The sequence below is a fragment of the Polypterus senegalus genome, chromosome 1 (genome assembly GCF_016835505.1).
Source record: "Polypterus senegalus isolate Bchr_013 chromosome 1, ASM1683550v1, whole genome shotgun sequence".
NCBI lineage: Eukaryota > Metazoa > Chordata > Cladistia > Polypteriformes > Polypteridae > Polypterus > Polypterus senegalus.
The window spans coordinates 195,138,024-195,155,573 of NC_053154.1; the positions used below are offsets into that span (position 1 = coordinate 195,138,024).

Below are 17,550 nucleotides of genomic sequence, written 5' to 3' on the forward strand. Positions count from 1 at the left end.
TCGGGCATTTCATATTGGAGGTCCTTAACCTGTAGTACATCATAGGAATTTGTTTTAAGTGAGCATATTTTGACATTTCTGCCACAGGTATCACCAGTCACTAATCATCCAAAGCATTGCAGCATCAAAAGGCATCCCATATCCCTATCCCCCAGGCATTGATACAACAGGAATCAAGAGGAAAGGGGTGTTTATAGGGCAATTGTTTACAACATGTATAATGCTGTTGGTAGGGGGATTGGAATTATCCATTGTTTGCTTAGGAACTGTCTTTTGTACAAATCACTTGCTCAGCATAAAACAGTGGTGCCCCAGGATAACACACAGATCTCGGACAGACTGAAAACTTAAAAGCAGGGAAAGTCAGTAATTATTACCAATACAGGCATTACCTTTCACAATATCCACCTTAAAGGTGCAGCTCAACAACTTTAGAGATAATCTTCAGTTGCACGTTGAGAAAACAGTGGAGGGTATAGTCAAGGAACTGAAAAGCCAGCATAAAAATATGAAGGGTAATACACTGCAATGAAGCTCACATGGGTCTGAGATCATTTGTTGATTCTCAGTCTTCTATCATGACTCATGTCCAGTGATTTAACCACTTTTGGAGAAAATGACACTGACATTTTAGTTAATTGGTATCAAGAAGTCTTATTGAAGAATGCATTTGATGTCAAGGCTGTGCAAATGGACTGGAGATTGCTAAAAATTCTGATTAAAAGCCAATTCTCAGACATATTTTACAACAGTTGGTGGGAAGCCTTATTTTATTGCACAGATTTAAACAATATTATATATCTTGTTGTGATCATGCTTGTTCTGCCTATTTTAATAGGTCCGTGTGAACATGGCTTTTCAGTACAGAACAGAATAAAATCAAAAGTGAAAAAAATTCGCTCAGTTGTCTCAACTTTAGTCACAGTCAACATAGAATATCACTTGAACAATTTCCTGATTTTTGGATCTGAGAGTTATGGGTTATGAAGTACCTGACCCTTTTCAGTTTAAGTAAATGGAGATTAAGAGGTGATGTTTGGGACAGTCAAAGAAGTAAGGTTGCCCTTTCTGTTAATTAGAGTGATCAGTTAGTTTTATTCGTGCACGGGAGAAATTTGCATTAAGGTTGTTCAAGCAGAAACTCAAAGAGAAATTCACAAGCATACAGTTATGAAGGCACTCAGGGTTACACAATAGGGGTGCATGACCAGTGAATGCAGATAGAAAGAAAACATACATAATGAGTGTGTGTGTATATATATATATAAAAAAATTTATCTAATTAATTAGAGGTTGTGTAATAATTAATCTTGATTAATCGTATGTAATCACACATGAAAATTTGCCCCAAATCACAAATGTTTTTTTTTTAATTTAAAAGGGTTTTAGTGGGCAACAGAATCAAATAATAGACATGGACATGAATATTGCAAACTCAAGCTCTTTTAATTTCTGAAAAAAAAAAATGCTTTTAAACTGCATTTCAATTCAAAACAGAAACAAAAATATCATCCCTGGCTAAAATTGGGCAGACTTAAAAATAAAGTGGTATTTTAAGTACTTTAAGTACATTTTCAGAATGGTATTGTCTTTAAATAATAATAACAAAAATTTCAACATAAAGTGCAGTTTTTCATCTTAAAAAATAAGGCAGAAACATAACAGATAATTTGACCAGCTTCACTTTTAAACTCTGAGTAACCTCAGCCAAAATTATTTTGTACATTAGGCTAAAACAGTGTGATCATTGAACATTTTGTAATTAGATGTAATTAGAATTACTAACGGTCACAGAAGTCCAATGATCCCCAGTAAGAGCCACAAATTCCGCTTTCTGTAATGCATCTAATTTTGCTTGCTTTTCAGTGTGCACAAAACCATGCTTTTATCAAGGCTTCCGTCGGGTAGTCTTTTGAAATGAAATTTGCTTACGATCAGTCTTAGGAACCCGCTTTGTATCCATTATTCATAAAGATTTAATTGGTGATCTGTCTTTCTGCGTTAACCGCATATTTTTTCATACGTCTCAAACCAAAGGGATGAGAGGGTAAAATGAATCGGGAAGCGCGCGTACATACTCAGTGCACCCCCTCTCGGGAATCGAACCTCGGCACTACAGGCGAAGTCTCTACCATTGCGTCACGGCGTGTGGTTTGTCTGTTTGAGAGTATGTAGATCAGGGTATATTTATACTAATAAAAGGCAAAGCCCTCACTGACTCACTCACTGACTGACTCACTGACTCATCACTAATTCTCCAACTTCCTGTGTAGGTAGAAGGCTGAAATTTGGCAGGCTCATTCCTTACAGCTTACTTACAAAAGTTGGGCAGGTTTCATTTCGAAATTCTACACATAATGGTCATAACTGGAACACATATATCACGTTGTCAGTTCAGCACTCTGGTTGTAATATGCCGAAGCAGCGCAAGCTCACTCTTGAGAATGCAATGTACAGTTGTCAAGGAGAAAACCAATCTTGCCTGAAATCAATGGCATCGTTTTCTAGGGTCTGTCCCTGAGACTTATTACTTGTCATCGCGCAGCAGAGCCTTACTGGAAATTGAAGGCATCTGAATTGAAATGGGAGATCAGAGGGTATAAAGGGGATGCGAGGAATACAGCGAGTGTGGAGAAACTCTAGAGACAACGTGTGTATTAACTTGTGGATTTTTCTGTGAGTATTTGGTGGCAGCATGACGAAGTTGCTTCTGCAAGACCGCGTTAGCTGTGGAGCTCAACTCGGAGCATATTCTTTTCCTACCTTGTCAATTGTGTAATGCGTTTTTTGAACAGGTTTGATGCATGGAAGTGATCACTCGTACTGCGTTCAGTCAGTTCATGTGAACTGCTCTCGTGTGATGTTGCGATGTCCACGGCTTTATTTAATGTTAGCTAAGACCCGGCACTTAAAAGTTTCTCTCTACAGCAATTTTAACTCCGTTACAAAGTGATCCAAAGTCTCGTTTATACCTTGTGTCTTCTCATTGAACTTGTATCTCACGAATAAAGTATTCGGCGTTTTTCTTCAGCGCTCTTTGGGAGCTCTTCCTTCTTTTCTATGTACTGCGGTCACAGTCAGTTCACGTGATTACGTGGGAGGCGTGATGATGTCACACGCAGCTCCGCCCCCCACAGCCATCGAGCGAACGTCCATTACAGTATATGGAGAAAAATGGGTTCCAGTTATGACCATTATGCGTAGAATTTCGAAATCAAACCTGTCCAAGTTTTGTAAGTAAGCTGTAAGGAATGAGCCTGCCAAATTTCAGCCTTCTACCTACACGGGAAGTTGGAGAATTAGTGATGAGTGAGTGAGTGAGTCAGTGAGGGCTTTGCCTTTTATTAGTATAGATTACGAGAATAAAGTTAACATGTCCACTTTAATCTCGACAAAGGGTGAGAATAAAGTAGAAATGTCGAGAAAAAAGTCAACATGTTGTCACACTATTACATAGTACCCTGGTACATTACACAGTATTGAAAAAAATAAAACAAGTACAACTTGGCTTGCAGTATTATCCAGTAGTATAGAAACAGTATTTACACATTTGAACATAATGGTCCAGATCCAACCTTTTACATCCAAAGTATCTCCAGACAACAGACGTGACTCCTTTATCCAGCATAAGTTCTTCTGTGTCATCATGTTCAACTTTATCGTCTGCTACAGCTTCAATTTCGGAATGTTCTGTGTCCATTTTTACCACGCAATACCTCCACTACTGCATGTACACAGTTGTATGTGTGTTTAGTGGTTGTAGAACTGGACCCGGACACAGACAGACGGACATCGTTTGTTCACCCAACACACGTTTATTATATACACTACTATTTGCAGGTTTTACTGCACTACCCAGTGCCTCCAGCACCGATCCCCCAAAGTCCAGGCCTCACAGTCAAAAATTGCCTTTTTGGCCGCCTCCACTCCTCTCCCCGAGCTCCGTCCTCTTCCACCCGACTCTTGCTAATGAACGGAGGGAGGCGCCCTTTATCCCAACCGGATGGGCTTCAGCTGCTTCCGCAATCCCGCGGACATACCCCGTGTAGCGGACGTGCGGCTGCGCGCGGAAGCCCTCCGGGTGTCCCCTAGTCTTCTTCCCCTCAGCACTTCCTGGTGTGGCGGACGTGCTGAGGTCCAGGGTTCTTCAGGCACCGGGCGCCGCCTGGCGGTGGCCATGGGCCCCTACAGGGTTGGGCTTCTATGCCCTATACCCATGGCCCCCAACACAACCAGGGCGGTCGCCCCGTCGTGGTCTGGTGAAGGCACAAGCCCTCCTCCGGTCCTCCTGAGCATCCAGGCTGTGCTCCACCCGCAGTTGCATGCGACATGGTGTAGCAGTGAAAAAGAGCCCCCGCGCAACACCTCCACTAACGCATGTACTCCATTGCATGTGTTTAGCGATGTAGCAGTGAAAAAGGTCCCCCTTAAACAGTTTCCCACTGTGCCACGTTCCAAACGTTGTTTAGGCAATTTAAACCGGTGTTGCGGTATAAGAAAAATCCATATCATAAAAATAAAAAAAACAGTTTTCGATATGAACCAGTATACCGCCCAGCACTACTTTGAGCTCCATTTATCTTAATGTATGTCAGTGATTTCACTTTTCAGAATCAGGTTTAAAACTAGAATTACCAGAGCCTACGAAAAACTCGTAATTCCGTCCCACCTTAAACTGCTTCTTAAATCCCTTCACACCTCTCCATAGCGTCCTTTGTTCTCTAAATGTGCTGATAAAAAGAAGCTAGGAGCAGCCGGCTATTCCATCCCCCACCAATTTAGAGCGTGCCGAACTTCTCTCAGCTCATGCCTTGATTGGTATCTGGGAGTGAAGTGGAGTTTTAGAGTGAAATAATAGATCGTTGTTTGGAACACACGCATTTCATGTCTGTTCCGTTTCTACAGTAATCTGTGTCAACACATTGTTAAAACAGAAACTTTTTATATTCTAGTAGTAGATGACAAAATGTAGGCATAAACTATATAATGTATGAAGCCTGAAGTCCAAATAGCAAAGAAACATTTTCACAAGAATAACACAATTGCACTTTTATTCAAACATATAACTGCAGAAAAAAAGCCTTAACATACGACATTGACACCAATTTACTATAACTGACTCAGTGGTTCAATAGATACAGCCCGCTTGGAATCAAGGGTCACGGGTTCGATCCTGCGCCCCTCCCTTTGAGAAGTAAACTGTTCTTAGTCTTACTGTTTTAGAAGAAAAACATACATTTGATTTCAGTCTGTAACAGCGGTGCAATTTATGATCCTTGTAAAGGTTAGCTTTTTTTTTTTTTATTCACTTTTCACTCTCTCAGTCGCGTTCAGAATCAATCCATACAACCCCATCTGACACGGCTGTTTTCACTAAAGGCGCTGCGGTGTACCACGATGCATACTAACGCCCGTTCTGACACACAGGCTGGCGAAGCTGTCTTCTTCGTATCTCACCGTCACTTGATTTTCTTTTTATTCAGTTTTATTGAGTGTTCCTGCCAGTCCCGCATGTTGCTGTATGCTTTTTCTTTTGCACCCAGGACATGCAGAAGAAAGAATGGTAAGACCAACCGGCGCTATATGCAATCATCAGACACTCCCCATCTGCCCGTGTCGTTTCAAACACAGGAACATATATTGGTGTAAAAGTATAACAAAAGTGCACTTTTATTCAAGTGCACTTTTCCATACCTTTTCCTGTAACAGAAGCAGTGTACACACTTCTCTCTATGCTGTGGTTTCTATTACACACCTGAAAGAAAGAGACAATACATATGAACATATCCAGCATACAGCATTATAATATTGCATTATTGCATTAGTGCGATTATATTTTCACATATATTGTCTCTTTTTCTTCAGGTGTGTAATAGAAACCACAGCATAGAGAGAAGTGTGTACACTGCTTCTACAGGAAAAGGCGCATGGAAAAAGTGCACTTAAATAAAAGTGCACTTTTGTTATACTTTTTACAACCAATATATGTTCCTGTGTTTGAACGACACGGGCAGATGGGGGAGTGTCTGATGATTGCATATAGCGCCGGTTAGCACAGAGCTATAGCGCGTCTGTATTCTGTTTCTTTTGTACTCCAGGGCACGCAGAGGAGAGAATAGTAAAGAGCAGTAAGTTCGGCGCTATATGCAATCATCAGACACTCTCCATCTGCCCGTTGTTTTGTTATACTTTTCAATACTTTTTATACTGCTCAAACGGGCATGCTCAAAAAATACACGTGTAATGCCACGAAAAGTGCACGCAGACACTTCATTTCGCAAACAAAACAAGTGCACTTTTATTCAAAACTACCTGTATAACCGAAGAAAAAGAAAGCAAGATACAGTAGGCGATTGATCGACATCTTGCATGGTGCAATGCTAAGAAGTGCAGATTTTCATTCCGTGCTATATAAAATCATCACATTCAAATATTAACAGTTCCCACACACCCAAGGACCGTCCTTCCTACATTTACGACACGTGTACTTGTTGCCGTGTACACACCTCTCTGTGCTATGGTTTCTATTACACTGAATGAGCACCTGACACTGTACTTTCTTCCCTGGGGAAGGTCCGCATCAGAGAATTTCCAGTTCCTGCATAAATTCACACCGATCTGACGCTGTTCGCTTTCAAATAATATTGCATTAGTGCGATTATATTTTTCACATATATTGTCTCTTTCTTTCAGGTGTGTAATAGAAACCACAGCATAGAGAGAAGTGTGTACACTGCTTCTTACAGGAAAAGGCGATGGAAAAAGTGCACTTGAATAAAAGTGCACTTTTGTTATACTTTTACACCAATATATGTTCCTGTGTTTGAACGACACGGGCAGATGGGGAGTGTCTGATGATTGCATATAGCTACCGTTACTGGTCTTTACCATTCTTTCTTCTGCATGTCCTGGGTGCAAAAAGAAAAAGCATACAGCAACATGCGGGACTGGCAGGAACACTCAATAAAACTGAATAAAAAGAAAAGCAAGTGACGGTGAGATACGAAGAAGGCAGCTTCGCCAGCGCTTGTGTGTCAGAACCGGGGGGCGTTAGTATGCATCGTGGTACACTGCAGAGCTATAGCGTCTTTAGTGAAAACAGCCGTGTCAGATGGGGTTGTATGGATTGATTCTGAACGCGACTGAGAGAGTGAAAAGTGAATAAAAAAAAAGCTAACCTTTACAAAGATCATAAATTGCACCGGCTGTTACAGACTGAAATCAAATGTATGTTTTTATTCTAAAACAGTAAGACTAAGAACAGTTTACTTCTCAAAAGGGAGGGGCGCAGGATCGAACCCGTGACCCCTTGATTCCCAAGCGGGGGCTGTATCTATTGAACCACGGAGTCAGTTATAGTAAACTGGTGTCAATGTCGCATGTTAAGGCTTTTTCTTTCTGCAGTTATATGTTTGAATAAAAGTGCAATTGTGTTATTCTTGTGAAAATGTTTCTTTGCTATTTGGACTTCAGGCTTCATACATTATATAGTTTATGCCTACATTTTGTCATCTACTACTAGAATATAAAAAAGTTTCTGTTTTAACAATGTGTTGACACAGATTACTGTAGAAACGGAACAGACATGAAATGCGTGTGTTCCAAACAACGATCTATTATTTCACTCTAAAACTCCACTTCACTCCCAGATACTCAATCAAGGCATGAGCTGAGAGAAGTTCGTGCACGTTCTAAATTGGTGGGGGATGGAATAGCCGGCTGCTCCTAGCTTCTTTTATCAGCACATTTAGAGAACAAAGGGCGCTGGCGGAGAGGTGTGAAGGGATTTAAGAAGCAGTTTAAGGTGGGACGGAATTACGAGTTTTTCAGTAGGCTCTGGTAATTCTAGTGTTAAAGGCAGTCAGTTCACCACAGACATTTTAAATGGACGACAATTATAAGCATCTTTAAGTGTCACAACACAACTACAAATTAATAGCAGTCAGTTCATCATAAAAAGGAGAAAAACTGAACATAAATTCACTGACCAATCAATGTCAATTTCATAAATGTTTGTGCTGACTTTAGTACCAACCTGTTTTAGCGTTCAATTTAATAAAGTTTATTCAAACTGCTTTTAAGGCACTGTTTATACTAAGGGTATTGCGGAATGGCCAAATATTCAACTCTTGTAGGGCACTTTCACAGTTCTGATCAGATTGCCAATGCCTGCAGAACATTTGTGACATAGTAAATGACATCTGTGCATGCAAGACTAAAATGTGAAAAAAGAAAAAATGTAAACAAAAAAATAATTCTTAACAAATAATGTGAAATTATAAAACACTAATTTAACAAAAGTTGAATATTCATGCAACAAGCAAGAGATTTTTTCTTATCAAATAAATGAATTTGTGGGAATAACTACATTTTTGTAGAATACTCAGAAACACATGTCAAATTTCAAGCCCTGATATATTATGTTAGTTAAATTGTATACCACTCTGTTTAATCAAATAACTATTCCAATTCGTGTGTTTATGTAAATGTTTTAATTCAATGCCACTACCTTCCTCTAAAGTAGTAATATTAAAGCACTAGATGACCATTTTGCATGCTTTGCATGTGTGATTACATACTTTCAAGTTAACAACTGACAGTGTTTTTAATACAAGCCACGCTTTTTTTTTTTTTTTTAAACAATAGTTACAGTGATAAATAAAACATGAAATGGTGTAATAACCATTGGTAATTTCACTGTGGTTACTTGTAAATACAGGCAACTGTCCAATTCCTAATATAAACTCAATGCAATGATGTCAAGCATTATTTTGGGTCTTAATTACTGCTAATAGTTGTTACACTACATGATTTTGCATAATGGTAGACCTGTTAATCAAAGCAAATGTTTAATTACAACAGACTAGTGACACACATATTTGTTTAAATGTCATGCATTCTCTCTAGGCTAGGGGTTTCCAGGTTTTTTAGCAGGCTTCCCCATTATCTTTCATAAACTAGGCACAACTAAAGGTGAGATTTCTTATCTCATTGCCCATTAGAGGATTTTAAAAATTGATTAGAGAGCTTGTGTGTTGCTGTGTATGCCTTAAGTTTGAGTTATGCACATCAAATACTTTTTAAATCAGTCTTTATATATAATACGCTACCGTGGCTGTTCATTTGTCTGTCCAGGATTTTAAATCACCTGCAGCTCGCAAACCGCTTGAACTATTGACCTGAAATTTGGTACACATATACTACATGGCATCTAATATCCGCTTTTGGGGCGATGATCGACCTCCAAGGTTATTTCTCTTTATATTTTTATTTTATTTTATAGTGGAATCAACTCTCAGCGCTGTTCTCATCCCTACCACCTTTGCCGTCACTTCCACCACTTCTTCATATCAAATTCAAATCATTCTTGGGGCAGATTGAAGACTTAAGTGCCAGCTTAAGTGAAAAATTAAGGAAAACATATTAAATAACTTCAACACAAACACTGACTTAATCAGTTTTAACACGAAAAGATGCCGACAAAAGAAGAGAAGAAGCGGGCCACTAGGGTGGAGAAAAGAAGAGCTGCTCAGGAAGCAGCAAGCGTATCAACCTATGAGCAAATTAATGCTAAATGTACAGAGAAAAGAATATGAAAACTATGAATGCTCAAGTGAAATGTATTCACTACATGTTACCGTGCAGTGTGCCATTACTGGTTATTTTATAATGCAAGAACAGTGACATGGTTTGACAAGGAATAATGTGAAAGCCTAACATATCCCTTTTTTGTTTCATTTACATTAATTACACAATTACATGTTATTCCGGATCAAAAGAAGCAAAAAAGGAAAATTTAAAGTAGCTCATACATATAACTCCAGGTCAAAAAAGAATAAAATATTTCTAAATCAGGTGTGATGGACAAGGGTCTTCATGCTTTACAGTTCCTGTTTCTAGCTTCACCCTACTACTATATTTATTTGTAAAGGAAGGTTGAAGGTTACTAAACACTGGTAACTCCGTCTGAAACAGTACCATTCCACTATTGATTAATATTACTAAAAATAAATGTTAGATACATGCATTCTATCACAATTACAATTTCATCCTCAGATATCATTTGCCTTAGTCCAACACTTTTTAAAATTGATGGCACGATAAACTGGTTTACCAAAATTAAAAATCCTTTAATGTTGGCTTACTAGACCTAAGAAAGAGAGAGAGACAGACAGACAGACAGACATGTTATGCAGCTTGGGTGCTGTATGGTAATAAAGAGTGCACTCATCAGAGATACTCTCTTTCATAGAAATCCATTTGCTTTAGTAAGAGTTGTGTAAGTGACAGAGAGCTGCTCTCTCTGAGCCAAAGTGAGCTTTGAATGCCTTTAACCTGGAAAGACAGGAGCGGAGTGTCGCAGCAGGAGCACAATGAGAGTGTAATCGAACCACAGAGGAGTGTGGAGATTCATGTTTAGCCAGGGTGCGTCCTTTTAAGTTCCACTATTTAGCCATTTTTTATTTCTTCCCTCACGTACCACCTGTATGTGTACCATGCTGCTCTCACACATAACTACACTGATACATGACTAGTTTTCTGTAACAACTGAAGGACATTTTCAGTTACCAGTATGTTTATTTTAAACCGGGGCAATTTAAACACAACCTTTAAAACTGAAATTGATGTTTCTAATAATGTCAACCTCTTCAGGGCCACAGTCCTCAGCTTTGAAGCCAATGGTTAAGATAGTAAGGGGAGTTTTTCTTTTCTGAAGGACAAATATAACAAAACCCTGTTTAAAAATGGGATTATTACACAGGAGGAAGTTAAAAGAAATAAAATATAACTTCCACAAAAGAGTAATTCTGTAATCTGCTGTAAGACTAGAAAGAAATATTACGTCATTAAGTCATTGAAATTGTGTGTGGCCCAATACAGATGTTAATGCATGTGAATGGTTGCTTTAAAGTTACCTTCACACACTTGCTATGTTTTACATTTTTTGTCTTTTACAAGTTGTTCTCAAGAGTAAGAGAAAATGACCAAAGTGAAAAGGACAACATTTTTTATGATTTATATAAAAAACAAAAAAAACTAAACTGGCATCTTTTCATCATTTGACCAACAAAGTGTACCTTTCTTGGAAATCACTAGTATCTCACCTATATAGTAACCAAACATTTGCAAACTTGTAATATTCAACCAAAAAGGACAATGATGACAGGTGACGTACAGTTTACAAAATACTGACAGACAAGAAGTAACACATTTAAAAACATTTATCAATAGTGAAATTGTTTTCATTTGTCACTATCTAAAAATTTTGTAAATTTAAAAAGTAGCCATCTAGAGCAAAACCACTGTTATACCTAAGTGAAACTAAACCAGCATACAAACAGAGCACATCTCAAATATAATATATTACATTTTTGTTCAAAATAATCATAATATTAATTTAAGTCCATATCGCCTAGCCCTAATCTAAACCCAGTATATCTGCTTCGCTCCTCGGAGATTCAATGAAAAGCACCTCTCACTATATAGATTCAGAAGTAGCGTTATCAAATATAATTTACTATTATCACCTTTACCTTTCTTGTTGTCACTATCTGAAGAATTATTATTCTAATCACACTACAAATCACTTTGTACCAGCCCATTTTCCTCTGTGGCTTCAAATTCTGTTCAAACTTCCACCTATTAAATGATCAGCCAAAAAGCACCTGCAGTTTACTTTGTGACAAGTACACTTGTATGTTTGGTGCGTACATACAGTATAACTGATGAGTTAACTCTGTGTGTGACAACAGCAGTGCTTGGTGATGACTGTAATGAAGTTAAAGCTGTTCCTAAATAACCACAGATAAAACAAAAAAACCTGTGGTGTTAGTACAGGAAGCTAATCAAAGACTTTGTTAAATGGTATGACTCAAACCACTTACACCTGAACACCAGCAAGATCAAGGAACTGGTGGTGGATTTTAGGAGGCCCAGGCCCCTCATGGACCCTGTGATCATCAGAGGTGACTGTGTGCAGAGGGTGCAGACCTATAAATATCTGGGAGTGCAGCTGGATGACAAATTGGACTGGACTGCCAATACTGATGCTCTATGTAAGAAAGGTCAGAGCCAAATATACTTCCTTAGAAGGTTGGCGTCCTAAACATCTGCAATAAGATGCTGCAGATGTTCTACCAGACTGTTGTGGCGAGTGCCCTCTTCTACGCGGTGGTGTGCTGGGAAGGCAGCATAAAGAAGAAGGATGTCTCACGCCTGGACAAACTTGTTAAGAAAGCAGGCTCTATTGTAGGAATAAAGCTGGACATGTTGACATCTGTGGCAGAGCGAAAAGCACGAAGCAAACTCCTGTCAATCATGAAGAATCCACTGCATCCACTTAACAGTGTCATCTCCAGGCAGAGGAGTAGCTTCAGTGACAGACTTTTGTCACTGTCTTGCTCCACTGACAGACAGAGGAGATCGTTCCTCCCCCACACTATGCGACTCTTCAATTCCACCCGGGGAGTAAATGCTAACATTATTCAAAGTTATTGTCTGTTTTTACATGCTTTTTTTATAACTCTTTAATTTAATATTGTTTTTTTTTGTATCAGTATACTGCTGCTGGATTATGTGAATTTCCCCTTGGGATTAATAAAAGTATCTATCTATCTAATGGCAACTTAAATTTTTTGTCTCAAAATTACAATTTGTCACATTTGCGACCATTTTATTCACAGTCTAGTGCCTTGCAAGTGAAAAGAACTGCAAAAAGTTGTAAGGTTACATTTAATCCTGCATGTCCAGAGAGGTAAATTTCACCTGCTTAGTTTAGGGTCACAGGGATTTACAAGATTTACAGCAGCAGCACTGGCTGTAAGGCAGGAAAGGAAATGTGGATAGTACACCAGTTCTTTGTTGGGCTCAATCACACAGCAAATAGGAAAAGACTGAGCTGCATGCAAGTCACTAATGGAAACCTATTAATACAGTTTCAGTTTAGTGTTAGTCCAGTTAATTGATCTACATATGTTAAAACGGAGTGACTGGGTAGCACAGCAGCCAGTGTTAATACCTCAAATCTTTGGGGGATTGTGTTGGGGATATAAAAAAAGAGGATGGAGGTTATTTACTTCACAGCCCAGAAAGGATTAAACACATTTGTAAAAACATAATAAAACTATAAGATTTGGCTGTATTTCTGGTCACTTTCATTAAGGTTCACATATGAGCTTAGATTTTAATAACAACTGCTGGCCAATGAAATGCACGGCTTTTCTTACAAAAGAAGTAAACATAATACAAGTTATGAAGAAAGAAACACAAATTTGTAATGTATTACACTTTATAATAAGGAACTATATAACATATTTACTTTTTTGTAAGTAATGAGTAATGCACATAAGTTACTTTTAAAAGTAACATACCCCAACACTGGTCCAGGAGGATTTGTGTTTGTCATCCTTAAAACTGTAAATTCAGCACCTGAAGTAATTATGTCCTGGAACTCAACAGGAACAGAATAACTATCATTTAAAAATCTGGATCCCCATACAAAAAGTGGCAGTTCAGTTTTAAAGGCATCTCCACATGATATAGGACTCTAAAGCAATTTCATTTAACAACCCTCAACAGGGCTGCCAAAAGGATGGCTGAAAATGCCTGAAGGTCCTACATCTTCACCAGGAGTTGACTCAATTTACTAAAACCCCTTGTACAGTTATAACTACAACTCTATATTCAATATTAATGGATAACAAGGTCTGAAGCCAGTCTCTTCCTATGCTGAATCTAATTAATTAGATCACAGTGACCCCCCAAACCAATGACTATCTCTGTATTCTGTAGAAACATCAGTCAATTCCATTGCATCTATAGAAAGCCTCCTGTTATTCAAGCTTCACTGATAGCCCTCTAACTCTTGAGACCCTCCAATACTAAGCCCTGAAGTAGGTGCAGCTCCAACATTAACCAAGTGAAGAATTCTATCCAAAGACTCACAAGTGTCCCTGACAAAAGAGAGCTGCAAAAGAACCAGAGTAAGAGAGAATACATTACACACTTTTGAGACAATATAGTGTTCAGAAATCTTGAATAAAAGCTATCTGACTAACTGTGAAGATGGCAAACTTGAAGCTAACATACACAGAATGGAATAACTTGGCCACCAAATTAGACCAGTTCAAAGTGGTGCTGGATAACAGCAGTACAGATTCTCACAAAATACCTTAAGGTGAGAGAGAGACGCTTTTGCCATATATTAATACATTCATTTTATGTAAACAGATTATATGCAAAGTGGTGTAACTATGCCCACCCAGTAAACTTGGAACAGGCAGCACCAGGCATGACAAGTGAACAGGAAGAAAGTGCAGCGGTGAACCTGAACTGAGGAGCATGACAGGAGGAGCATGTACAGTGACAGGACACGTGTAGAAAATGAGACGAATTGTTCTAAATGATGCGCTTGAAAAAAGGGCATAGGCTTTAAAGCTATTTCTGCACTGGAGTCGACATTTTTTATTTAAATCAGACCGGAAAAATCCGCTAGTCTCACATGGACTGTACACAGCTAATGAACCTTGTATGCTCAGTCATAAGGCAGATGAGAAAACAGAGAAGCTTGCGTCACACAAAGCTGACCGCAAGGGTATATTGACCGAGTTAGGAGAAAACAAAAAAAAAAAACAGACCGAAGGCGACTTTGAACATCGCATTTATGAGTGACAGAATAGTAGAAGGGTGCCAGAACTGAGGCAGAGAAAAAGGAATAGAAACGAGCGCGTGTGTGCCTGTATAGCAGGACGCACCACTCCGGTTATACGAGTCGCAGGTGGTGGCCGCGTGCTGCTGCTGTTCGGAAGACTCCGGTCAACCTCATCCTCTCCATTTTGACAGAGGTTTAAACAAAGTGGCACTCAAAAACGGGGCCACTAGGCTTTCTTCGAATGTTATTCACCAAAACCAAACAACTGTCTCCGTTAGTGCCCGGCACAGACACCGCCTCTTCTTCCACACGCGAAGCGACTTACCTAGAGCCACGCGAGGGACATCGCTGCGCACGAAGTCCCAGCAGTCCAGCTGAGAGGAGGAGGAGGAGGAGAATACACAGAGATGTTTATACCCGATACGTAACCCCGAATCTGGCCGCTGCTCCAGCGCTGACGGCGTGAACTGGTACTTGCTAGCGACTACAAGAAGGAGGGAAAGAAACAGAAAAAAACGGCGCGCGCACCGGAAGTGAGGTCATTTACAACCGCCTTTAATTATAAGAAACAGAAGAGCAATATCACAAGACTAGGTCAGGGCTCCCATGTTTAGGGAATTCCCTCATCTGTGGGGAAAGGTCAAAGTCGATGCAGGAACAGGAATGGGACGTGGCAAGAATTTTATTGGTGTGGAATAATAAAGTGGGCGAATTACAGCATTTAGGGCCGGATTATTTCTGTACGAAGCGGTATCATTTACATAAATCATTCCTTCTTTAACGGCTTACTTGTCAAGAGCGAGCGCCCTCTACGTAATCTGCAAAGAAATGTCAATTTTGAGGCTAAAATGTTGAAATGCACCATTTCCTGGACTTTATACGTCATTAATGTCAAACACATATCTTGGATAGCCGCAGTGGCTAAAGGTTTTCTTTCCAGCTAATTACTGATGCTAACGGAAAGTCATACTTTAGCGTTAATTGCGCGTGACACTCTTTTTAAGTTCCATAATCCTTTTATTTTATTTATTTGGTCGATGCTTTTATTCAAAGCGACTTACAACGTTTGAGATACAATTGGCCGTATGTCTTTTTTTTTTTCCAGTTGGAGCACAGGCGGGTGAAGTGCCTAGCTCAGGGTCACACAGATTCAGTGGTGGGATTCAAATCCACCGCCTCAGGGTCTGAAGTCCACCACACTACAAACTTAATAATTAAACAAACAATAATTAAATTCAAAGCAACTGAACTTGACCCAATTTGCACCTGTATGACAATCATGCAACATTGGTTTCAATAAAATACATTAAAAGTGAAGGCGTGAAACATCTTTTTTGGGCCACAAAACATGTTAAGAGTGCCGTCAGAAAAAAATAAATCGATCAACAGCTTTGGAATAGCTCTTGTGGCAGAATGAGAACATTGATAAGTCATAGAATTAAAAAAAATGTGTTTCATTAACAGCAAGAAATGACTTCAAAGTAAGAAACTGGTTGAAGTAAACAGGTAGCCCTCCAGAACGGAGTTTGAAAACCCTGAGTTAGCTAATCATTTCAGTTTAAGGAAATGGAGACATGACTGAAGGTTTTATTTTTAAATGACGAAGTAAATTAGTACAATGGCTCAAAGTTACTTAAGTTAAGGATAAGTTTGGTATTTTTAACAGCACTTTTAGGAGTCTCGCTTTCAATAAATGGACTGCTAACCTTTGCTGTACCGGATGGAATTTCTATTTACGACATTGCAGTCTTGCCATATTTATAGGCACCCCTTCCACTGGTACTGAAGCTGCTCATTTCCATGAACAAGTGCCACTTTATGCTATTGGTGACATCATTTCTGGCTGATGCAACTTGTCAGTGCCATTACATAGCCCTCCCTTTGAAGTCGCTGTGCCTTCTTGGCAATGGGGCCAGAGTTAATTGAACAACTAAGTGCAGCTGCCAGGTGCACAGCAAGACATTCGGTGCCCTTGACCAGTTCCACCATTGAGCCCTCAATGTGCAGTGGGGTGTGAACATTGACCTTCCTGAAGTCAACAATCATCTCCACATTGAGACAGATTGTTGCAAATCATTGTATCTCTATTCTGTTAGCTGACTCACCCAATTGCTGATGACATCCACCACTGTTGTGTCGTCTTCAAATTTACTGATTGTGTTAGAGCTGTGCACAGCTGTATAAATATGAGTCAGCAGAGTGAACAGAAGTGGACTGAGTACACAGCCCTAGGGAGCACAAGTGCTCAGCACGATAGTAATGTAGATGGTGTTTCTGATGCGGATGGCTGGGGTGTCTCTGTCAGGAAGTTCAGGATCAAGTTTCATAAGGAAGTATTGTAGTCTAACAGACTCAGCTTCCTTATGAGCTTCTTTGGGATGATTGTTTTGAAAGCTGAATCGCGCTCAATGAAAACAATTCTAGTGTAATTGCTTCTTTTGTCCAGATGGGACAGGTCCAGATGAAGAGTAGATGATAAGGCATCTTCAGTGGAATGAGTCAGGCAATAGAAAAACTGGAAAGGTTCATGTGATGTTGGAAGACCATCTTTCAAATTGCCCAAGACTAGCACTTCATGATGACATGTGTGAGTACTATAGGGCTATACTCATTGAGACAAGAGACAGAGGACTTCTTCAGCACACCCACTTCCAACTTTCTGAAAGAGCACTTTCATATTTTGCTGTTAGATGTTACAGAAGGGATGTTGAGTGCTACGCTGTCATGCAGTGTAGCAGAGGTGTTGAACGCTTCACTCCTTTATGATCTGTTGATTACAAGTGACCAGTCACACCTCTTGTCTGGAATTGCACATGTATCTCTTGGCAGTTTTTCTTCACTGAACTGGCGCTGCAAACACCATTCCAAATGTGACTCTCAGCTTTGAGATTCTTCCTTCA

General features: G+C 39.5%; 1 protein-coding gene across 1 annotated transcript in view; it reads right to left on the reverse strand.

Annotated features, from left to right (window-relative positions):
- Positions 1-15,164, reverse strand: part of atp13a3 (ATPase 13A3) — a 241,614-nt gene extending 226,450 nt beyond the window's left edge. The window contains exon 1 of the mRNA XM_039766114.1: positions 14,976-15,164. The gene's annotated coding sequence lies outside the window, so the exon portion shown is untranslated. The remainder of the gene's footprint in view (positions 1-14,975) is intronic.
- Positions 15,165-17,550: the final 2,386 nt, after the last annotated feature.